This window comes from Astyanax mexicanus, unplaced genomic scaffold (genome assembly GCF_023375975.1).
Source record: "Astyanax mexicanus isolate ESR-SI-001 unplaced genomic scaffold, AstMex3_surface scaffold_35, whole genome shotgun sequence".
Lineage (NCBI taxonomy): Eukaryota > Metazoa > Chordata > Actinopteri > Characiformes > Acestrorhamphidae > Astyanax > Astyanax mexicanus.
In genome coordinates this window covers 374,899-384,401 of record NW_026040045.1, presented here as the reverse complement: position 1 = coordinate 384,401, position 9,503 = coordinate 374,899, and the positions used below count along the sequence as shown (strand labels likewise).

The 9,503-nt window shown below is 44.2% G+C and overlaps 1 long non-coding RNA gene across 1 annotated transcript; it reads left to right on the top strand.

The window, feature by feature from the left end:
* The first annotated feature begins 1,108 nt into the window (after nt 1-1,108).
* LOC125790250 (uncharacterized) lies at nt 1,109-8,537 on the top strand. The gene is made up of 3 exons (XR_007430050.1): nt 1,109-1,178; nt 5,258-5,353; nt 8,501-8,537. It is a non-coding gene; the product is annotated as an uncharacterized LOC125790250 (long non-coding RNA).
* Nucleotides 8,538-9,503: the final 966 nt, after the last annotated feature.

The window sequence follows — 9,503 nt, the reverse complement described above, 5'->3', positions numbered from 1 at the left end:
AGACCAGCTGAATTACGTCTTCGTATCTCAAAAATTGTGACGTTCACGGCCGTTCAAAATTCTCCCCCATTCATTCCTATGGGAAAAAAAAGCGTACGTTTACGAAGTTTTTACGAAAACCGTACGATATATCGCTTCAAAAAGCACAAGCAACCTAATCGGGCATAGGTCCGACGATCCTGTAAAGTTTCGAGTTTCTACGTTAAAAGCCCTAGGAGGAGATAGTGATTAAATTTTGCGAAGAGAATAATAATAATAAAAAGGAAAGTTCGATAACGAACTTTAAGTTGGCTTGGAAAAGTACGTTAATAACGTTGAAAAAGTTAAAATGGTTGCTAAGATATTTCTGTCTAAAGTGTGTGAAGAGTGGTTGCTTTGCTGTTGACTTTCAGCTAAATGTTAAAGTCCAAAAAGTTTTGGCTAACATGGTGAAAAGCTAATAATTGTCTTATAAAGTAATATAAACACTTTACTTTATATATACCTATATAAAGTAAAGTGTTGCTAAGTGGTTGCTAGGTAGTTACTAGGCAGTTGCTAATGTATTCCACATCGTTGCTCAGTGTTTGCTAATTGGTTGCTAAGCAGATTCTTACATATTCCAGGTGGTTGCTAAGCTGTTGCTAACTGGTTGCTAGGCAATTGCTAATGTATTCCACATGGTTTCCAAGTGGTTGCTAAAGTGTTGATATGGTATCCGGGTTGGTTGCTAAGGTGTTGCTAGGTGGTTGCTAAGGTGTTGCTATGGTATCCAGGGTGGTTGGTAAGGTGTTGCTAGGTGGTTGCTAGGTGGTTGCTAAGGTGTTGCTATGGTATCTGGGGTGTTGCCAAGGTGTTGCTAAGGTGTTGCTAGGTGGTTGCTAGGGTGTTGATATGGTATCTGGGGTGGTTGCTAAGGTGTTGCTAGATGGTTGCTAAGGTGTTGCTATGGTATCTGGGGTGGTTGCTAAGGTGTTGCTAGGAGGTTGCTAAGGTGTTGTTATGGTATCCTGGGTGGTTGCTAAGGTGTTGCTAGGTGGTTGCTAGGCGGTTGCTAAGGTGTTGTTATGGTATCCGGGGTGGTTGCTAAGATGTTGCTAGGTGGTTGCTAAGGTGTTGCTATGGTATCCGGGGTGGTTGCTAAGGTGTTGCTAGGTGGTTGCTAAGGTGTTGCTATGGTATCTGTGGTGGTTGCTAAGGTGTTGCTATGGTATCCAGGGTGGTTGCTAAGGTGTTGCTAGGTGGTTGCTAAGGTGTTGCTAGGTGGTTGCTAAGGTGTTGCTATGGGATCCGGGGTGGTTGCTAAGGTGTTGCTATGGTATCCGGGTTGGTTGCTAAGGTGTTGCTAGGTGGTTGCTAGAGGGTTGCTAGGTGGTTGCTAAGGTGTTGCTATGGTATCCGGGTTGGTTGCTAAGGTGTTGCTAGGTGGTTGCTAAGGTGTTGCTATGGTATCCAGGGTGGTTGCTAAGGTGTTGCTAGGTGGTTGCTAAGGTGTTGCTAGGTGGTTGCTATGGTGTTGCTATGGTATCCGGGGTGGTTGCTAAGGTGTTGCTAGGTGGTTGCTAAGGTGTTGCTATGGTATCCTGGGTGGTTGCTAAGGTGTTGCTAGGTGGTTGCTAGGCAGTTGCTAAGGTGTTGCTATGGTATCCTGGGTGGTTGCTAAGGTGTTTCTAGGTGGTTGCTAAGGTGTTGCTAGGTGGTTGCTAAGGTGTTGCTATGGTATCCTGGGTGGTTGCTAAGGTGTTTCTAGGTGGTTGCTAAGGTGGTTGCTAAGGTGTTGCTATGGTATCCAGGGTGGTTGCTAAGGTGTTGCTAGGTGGTTGCTAGGTGGTTGCTAGGGTGTTGCTAGGTGGTTGCTAAGGTGTTGCTAGGTGGTTGCTAAGGTGTTGCTATGGTATCCAGGGTGGTTGCTAAGGTGTTGCTAGGTGGTTGCTAAGGTGTTGCAAGGTGGTTGCTAAGGTGTTGCTATGGTATCCGGGGTGGTTGCTAAGGTGTTGCTAGATGGTTGCAAGGTGGTTGCAAGGTGGTTGCTAAGGTGTTGCTAGGCGGTTGCTAAGGTGTTGCTATGGTGTCTAGGGTGGTTGCTAAGGTGTTGCTAGGTGGTTGCTAAGATGTTGCTATGGTATCTGGGGTGGTTGCTAAGGTGTTGCTAGGTGTATCTAACTGGTCGCTAGGCAGTTGCTACCATTTCTAAAGTGGTTGCTAAGCAGTTGCTAGGCAGTTGCTAACGTTTTCCAGGTGGTTGCTAAGGTGTTGCTATCTGGTTGCTAGGCAGTTGCTAACGTATTACACATGGTTGCTAAGTGGTTGCTAGGCAGTTGCTAATGTTTTCCAGGTGGTTGCTAAGGTGTATCTAACTGGTTCCTAGGCAGTAGTAGATAAAAAGAAAGAGTGTTAAATGTAGAAGTACAGAAAAAGGGAGAGCCTGAAATAGAGAAGTAGAGAGAAAATCAGCGTGAGAAGTAGAGAAAGAACACCCGAGAATGTGAGAAAAAGAGTGACAAGTAGAGAGAAATATTGAGCGAGAGAAAGAGAATTAGGGAAAAAGAGAGATCGAGAAATAAAGAAGTAGAGAAAGAAAAAGGATGTAGTAGAGAGATAGATAGAAAGAGAAAGCAAGACAGAAAAGTAGAGTGAAAGAGAAGTAGAGAGAAGAGCGAGAAATAAAGAGAGAGTAAGAGAGAAATAGAGAAATAGAAAAGTAGAAAGAAAGAGACATAGAAAAGTAGAGAGAGTGAGAAAGAGAGAGTGAGAAATATAGAAGTAGAGAGAGAGAGTGAGAAATAGAGACGTAGAGAGAGAGTGAGAAATAGAGACGTAGAGAGAGAGAGTGAGAAAGAGTGAGAAATAGAGAAGTAGAGAGAGTGAGAAATAGAGACGTAGAAAAGAGTGAGAAAGAGAGAGTGAGAAATAGAGAAGTAGAGAGAGAGTGAGAAATAGAGACGTAGAGAGAGAGTGAGAAATAGAGAAGTAGAGAGCAAAAGAGAGAGTGAGAAGTAGAGAGCAAAAGAGAGAGTGAGACAGAGAAGTAGAGAGCAAACGAGAGAGTGAGAAGTAGAGAAGTAGAGAGCAAAAGAAAGAGTGAGAAATAGAGAAGTAGAGAGAGAGTGGGAAAGATAGAGTGAGAATTAGAGAAGTAGAGAGAGAGTGAGAAAGAGAGAGTGAGATAGAGAAGTAGAGAGAGAGTGAGAAATAGAGACGTAGAGAGAGTGAGAAAGAGAGAGTGAGATAGAGAAGTAGAGAGAGAGTGAGAAATAGAGTGAGAAATAGAGACGTAGAGAGAGAGTGAGAAAGAGAGTGAGAAATAGAGGAGTAGAGAGCAAAAGAGAGTGAGAAATAGAGAAGTTGAGAGCAAAAGAGAGAGTGAGAAGTAGAGAAGTAGAGAGCAAAAGAAAGAGTGAGAAATATAGAAATAGAGAGAGAGTGGGAAAGAGAGTGAGAATTAGAGAAGTAGAGAGCGAAAGAGAGAGTGAGAAAGAGAGAGTGGTTGCTAAGCAGTTAATAGGTGGTTGCTAAACCCTGGCTGGGGTGCCGGGGTGTCCAAACTTTTGACTGATAGCTGCTCCATACAGCAGCTCCTCCATACACTCACAGTACTGGAGGAGCAGGGGAGAGAAGGGGTTCCGTGCGCAGAGCTGCTCGTGTGCGAGATGGAACTCTGGGCCCCCCATTCATTTCTATGGGAAAACTTCGTACGAAAATTGTACAAAAACCGTACGTCGTATCGCTTCGCAACCTGCTATTAATTTAAAGATCTCGGTAAGATCTATAAGCTCGCCAAATTTGGTCTTCGTATCTCAAAAATTGTGGCGGTTACGGACGTTTAAAATTTCGCCCCATTCATTCCTATGGGGAAAAAATGCGTACGTTTACGAAGTTTTTACGAAAACCGTACGATAAATCGCTCCAAAAAGCACAAGCACGCTAAGTTAGCATAGGTCCTACGATCCGTGAAAGTTTCGTGATTCTACGTTGAAAGCTCTAGGAGGAGTAGCGTACAGAAAAAAAGGCGTAAGAATAATAATAATAATAATAATAACTAGAAAAGGAAAGTTCGATAACGAACTTTAAGTTGGCTTGGAAAAGTACGTTAATAACGTTGAAAAAGTTAAAATGGTTGCTAAGATATTTCTGTCTAAAGCGTGTGAAGAGTGGTTGCTTTGCTGTTGACTTTCAGCTAAATGTTAAAGTCTAAAAAGTTTTGGCTAACATGGTGAAAAGCTAATAATTGTCTTATAAAGTAATATAAACACTTTACTTTATATATACCTATATAAAGTAAAGTGTTGCTAAGTGGTTGCTAGGTAGTTACTAGGCAGTTGCTAATGTATTCCACATCGTTGCTTAGTGTTTGCTAATTGGTTGCTAAGCAGATTCTTACATATTCCAGGTGGTTGCTAAGCTGTTGCTAACTGGTTGCTAGGCAATTGCTAATGTATTCCACATGGTTGTTAAGTGGTTGCTAGGCAGTTTCTAATATTTTCCAGGTGGTTGCTAAGTGGTTGCTATGCAGTTGCTAACATATTCCACATGGTTTCCAAGTGGTTGCTAAGGTGTTGATACGGTATCCGGGTTGGTTGCTAAGGTGTTGCTAGGTGGTTGCTAAGGTGTTGCTATGGTATCCAGGGTGGTTGGTAAGGTGTTGCTAGGTGGTTGCTAAGGTGTTGCTATGGTATCCGGGGTGTTGCCAAGGTGTTGCTAGGTGGTTGCTAGGGTGTTGCTAGGCGGTTGCTAGGCGGTTGCTATGGTATCCGGGGTGGTTGCTAAGGTGTTGCTAGGTGGTTGCTAGGTGGTTGCTAAGGTGTTGCTATGCGGTTGCTAAGGTGTTGCTATGGTATCTGGGGTGGTTGCTAAGGTGTTGCTAGGTGGTTGCTAGGGTGTTGCTATGGTATCTGGGGTGGTTGCTAAGGTGTTGCTAGATGGTTGCTAAGGTGTTGCTATGGTATCCGGGGTGGTTGCTAAGGTGTTGCTAGGTGGTTGCTAAGGTGTTGTTATGGTATCCTGGGTGGTTGCTAAGGTGTTGCTAGGTGGTTGCTAGGCGGTTGCTAAGGTGTTGTTATGGCATCCGGGGTGGTTGCTAAGATGTTGCTAGGTGGTTGCTAAGGTGTTGCTATGGTATCCGGGGTGGTTGCTAAGGTGTTGCTAGGTGGTTGCTAAGGTGTTGCTAGGTGGTTGCTAAGGTGTTGCTATGGTATCTGGGGTGGTTGCTAAGGTGTTGCTAGGCGGTTGCTAAGGTGTTGCTAGGCGGTTGCTAAGGTGTTGCCAGGTGGTTGCTAAGGTGTTGCTATGGTATCCGGGTGGTTGCTAGGTGGTTGCTAACGTGTTGCTAGGCGGTTGCTAAGGTGTTGCTATGGTATCCAGGGTGGTTGCTAAGGTGTTGCTAGGCGGTTGCTATGGTATCTGGGTTGGTTGCTAAGGTGTTGCTAGGTGGTTGCTAAGGTGTTGCTAGGTGGTTGCTAGGTGGTTGCTAAGGTGTTGCTAGATGGTTGCTAAGGTGTTGCTATGGTATCCGGGGTGGTTGCTAAGGTGTTGCTAGGTGGTTGCTAGGTGGTTGCTAAGGTGTTGCTATGTTATCCTGGGTGGTTGCTAAGGTGTTGCTAGGTGGTTGCTAGGCGGTTGCTAAGGTGTTGCTATGGTATCCGAGGTGGTTGCTAAATGGTTACTAGGCAGTTCCTAACGTATTCCACATGGTTGCTAAGTGGTTGCTAGGCACTTGCTAATGTTTTCCAGGTGGTTGCTAAGGTGTATCTAACTGGTTGCTAGGCAGTTGCTAATATTTCTGAAGTGGTTGCTAAGCAGTTGCTAGGCAGTTGTTAACGTTTTCCAGGTGGTTGCTAAGGTGTTGCTAACTGGTTGCTAGGCAGTTGCTAACATATTCCACATGGTTGCTAAGTGGTTGCTAGGCAGTTGCTAACATTTTCCAGGTGGTTGCTAAGGTGTTGCTAACTGGTTGCTAGGCAGTTGCTAACATATTCCAGACATAAAAAGAAAGAGAAAGCAAGACATAGAAAAGTAGAGTGAAAGAGAAGTAGAGAGAAGAGCGAGAAATAAAGAAAGAGTAAGAGAGAATAGAGAAATAGAAAAGTAGCGAGAAAGAGAAATTGAGACGTAGAGAGAGAGAGTGAGAAAGAGAGAAAGAAAGAGTGAGAAATAGAGAAGTAGAGAGTAAAAGAGAGAGTGAGAAATAGAGACGTAGAGAGAGAGTGAGAAAGAGAGTGAGAAATTCAGAAGTAGAGTGAGAAAGAGAGTGAGAAATAGAGAAGTAGAGAGCAAAAGAGAGTGAGAAATAGAGAAGTAGAGAGAGTGAGAAAGAGAGAGTGAGAAATAAAGAAATGTAAAGAGCAAAAGAGAGAGTGAGAAATAGAGAAGTAGAGAGAAAAAGATATAGAGACATAGAGCGTGAGAAAGAGATAAGTAGAGAGCAAAAGAGAGTGAGAAATAGAGAAGTAGAGAGCAAAAGAGAGAGTGAGAAATAGAGACGTAGAGAGAGTGAGAAATAGAGAAGTAGAGAGCAAAAGAGAGTGAGAAATAGAGAAGTAGAGAGAGTGAGAAAGAGAGTGTGAGAAATAGAGACGTAGAGAGAGAGTGAGAAAGAAAGAGTGAGAAATAGAGAAGTAGAGAGCAAAAGAGAGTGAGAAATAGAGAAGTAGAGAGCAAAAGAGAGTGAGAAATAGAGACATAGAGAGAGAGTGAGAAAGAGAGAGTGAGAAATAGAGAAGTAGAGAGCAAAAGAGAGAGTGAGAAGTAGAGAGCAAAAGAGAGAGCGAGAAGTAGATAAGTAGAGAGCAAAAGAGAGAGTGAGAAACAGAGAAGTAGAGAGCAAAAGATAGAGTGAAAAGTAGAGAGAGAGTGAGAAAGAGAGAGTGAGAGAAGTAGAGAGAGAGTGAGAAAGAGAGAGTGAGAGAAGTAGAGAGAGAGTGAGAAAGAGAGAGTGGTTGCTAAGCAGTTAATAGGTGGTTGCAAAGCGCTGGCTGGGGTGCCCGGGGTGTCCAAACTTTTGACTGATAGCTGCTCCATACAGCAGCTCCTCCATACACTCACAGTACTGGAGGAGCAGGGGAGAGAAGGGGTTCCGTGCGCAGAGCTGCTCGTGTGTGAGATGGAACTCTGGGCCCCCCATTCATTTCTATGGGAAAACTTCGTACGACAATTGTACGAAAACCGTACGTCGTATCGCTTCGCAACCTACTATTAATTTAAAGATCTTGATAAGATCTATTAGCTCGCCGAATTTGGTCTCCGTATCTCAAAAATTGTGACCGTCACGGACGTTCAAAATTCTCCCCCATTCATTCCTATGGGGAAAAAATGCGTACGTTTACGAAGTTTTTACGAAAACCGTACGATAAATCGCTCCAAAAAGCACAAGCAACGTAATTCACTATAGGTCCTACGATCCGTGAAAGTTTCGTGATTCTACGATAAAAGCTCTAGGAGGAGTAGCGTACAGAAAAAAAGGCGTAAGAATAATAATAATAACTAGAAAAGGAAAGTTCGATAACGAACTTTAAGTTGGCTTGGAAAAGTACGTTAATAACGTTGAAAAAGTTAAAATGGTTGCTAAGATATTTCTGTCTAAAGCGTGTGAAGAGTGGTTGCTTTGCTGTTGACTTTCAGCTAAAAGTTAAAGTCCAAAAAGTTTTGGCTAACATGGTGAAAAGCTAATAATTGTCTTATAAAGTAATATAAACACTTTACTTTATATATACCTATATAAAGTAAAGTGTTGCTAAGTGGTTGCTAGGTAGTTACTAGGCAGTTGCTAATGTATTCCACATCGTTGCTCAGTGTTTGCTAATTGGTTGCTAAGCAGATTCTTACATATTCCAGGTGGTTGCTAAGCTGTTGATAACTGGTTGCTAGGCAATTGCTAATGTATTCCACATGGTTTCCAAGTGGTTGCTAAGGTGTTGATATGGTATCCGGGTTGGTTGCTAAGGTGTTGCTAGGTGGTTGCTAAGGTGTTGCTATGGTATCCAGGGTGGTTGGTAAGGTGTTGCTAGGTGGTTGCTAGGTGGTTGCTAAGGTGTTGCTATGGTATCTGGGGTGTTGCCAAGGTGTTGCTAAGGTGTTGCTAGGTGGTTGCTAGGGTGTTGATATGGTATCTGGGGTGGTTGCTAAGGTGTTGCTAGATGGTTGCTAAGGTGTTGCTATGGTATCTGGGGTGGTTGCTAAGGTGTTGCTAGGTGGTTGCTAGGCGGTTGCTAAGGTGTTGTTATGGTATCCGGGGTGGTTGCTAAGATGTTGCTAGGTGGTTGCTAAGGTGTTGCTATGGTATCCGGGGTGGTTGCTAAGGTGTTGCTAGGTGGTTGCTAAGGTGTTGCTATGGTATCTGGGGTGGTTGCTAAGGTGTTGCTAGGTGGTTGCTAAGGTGTTGCTAGGTGGTTGCTAAGGTGTTGCTATGGTATCTGTGGTGGTTGCTAAGGTGTTGCTATGGTATCCGGGTGGTTGCTAGGTGGTTGCTAATGTGTTGCTAGGCGGTTGCTAAGGTGTTGCTATGGTATCCAGGGTGGTTGCTAAGGTGTTGCTAGGCGGTTGCTAAGGTATTGCTATGGTATCCGGGGTGGTTGCTAAGGTGCTGCTAGGTGGTTGCAAGGTGGTTGCTAAGGTGTTGCTAGGCGGTTGCTAAGGTGTTGCTATGGTGTCTGGGGTGGTTCCTAAGGTGTTGCTAGGTGGTTGCTAAGGTGTTGCTATGGTATCTGGGGTGGTTGCTAAGGTGTTGCTAAGTGGTTGCTAAGGTGTTGCTAGATGGTTGCTAAGGTGTTGCTATGGTATCCAGGGTGGTTGCCAAGGTGTTGCTAGGTGGTTGCTAGGGTGTTGCTAGGCGGTTGCTAAGCGGTTGCTATGGTATCCAGGGTGGTTGCTAAGGTGTTGCTAGGTGGTTGTTAGGTGGTTGCTAAGGTGTTGCTAGGTGGTTGCTAAAGTGTTGCCATGGTATCCGGGGTGCTTGCTAAGGTGTTGCTAGGCGGTTGCTATGGTATCTGGGTTGGTTGCTAAGGTGTTGCTAGGTGGTTGCTAAGGTGTTGCTAGATGGTTGCTAAGGTGTTGCTATGGTATCTGGGGTGGTTGCTAAGGTGTTGCTAGGTGGTTGCTAAGGTGTTGCTATGGTATCCGGGGTGGTTGCTAAGGTGTTGCTAGGTGGTTGCTAGGCGGTTGCCAAGGTGTTGCTATGGTATCCGAGGTGGTTGCTAAATGGTTACTAGGCAGTTGCTAACGTATTCCACATGGTTGCTAAGTGGTTGCTAGGCACTTGCTAATGTTTTCCAGGTGGTTGCTAAGGTGTTGCTAACTGGTTGCTAGGCAGTTGCTAACGTATTCCACATGGTTGCTAAGTGGTTGCTAGGCAGTTGTGATCATTTCTAAAGTGGTTGCTAAGTGGTTTCTAGGCAGTTGCTAACATTTTCCAGGTGGTTGCTAAGGTGTTGCTAACTGGTTGCTAGGCAGTTGCTAACATATTCCAGATGGTTGCTGAGCGGTTGTCATCATTTCTAAAGTGGTTGCTAGGCAGTTGCTAATGTTTACCA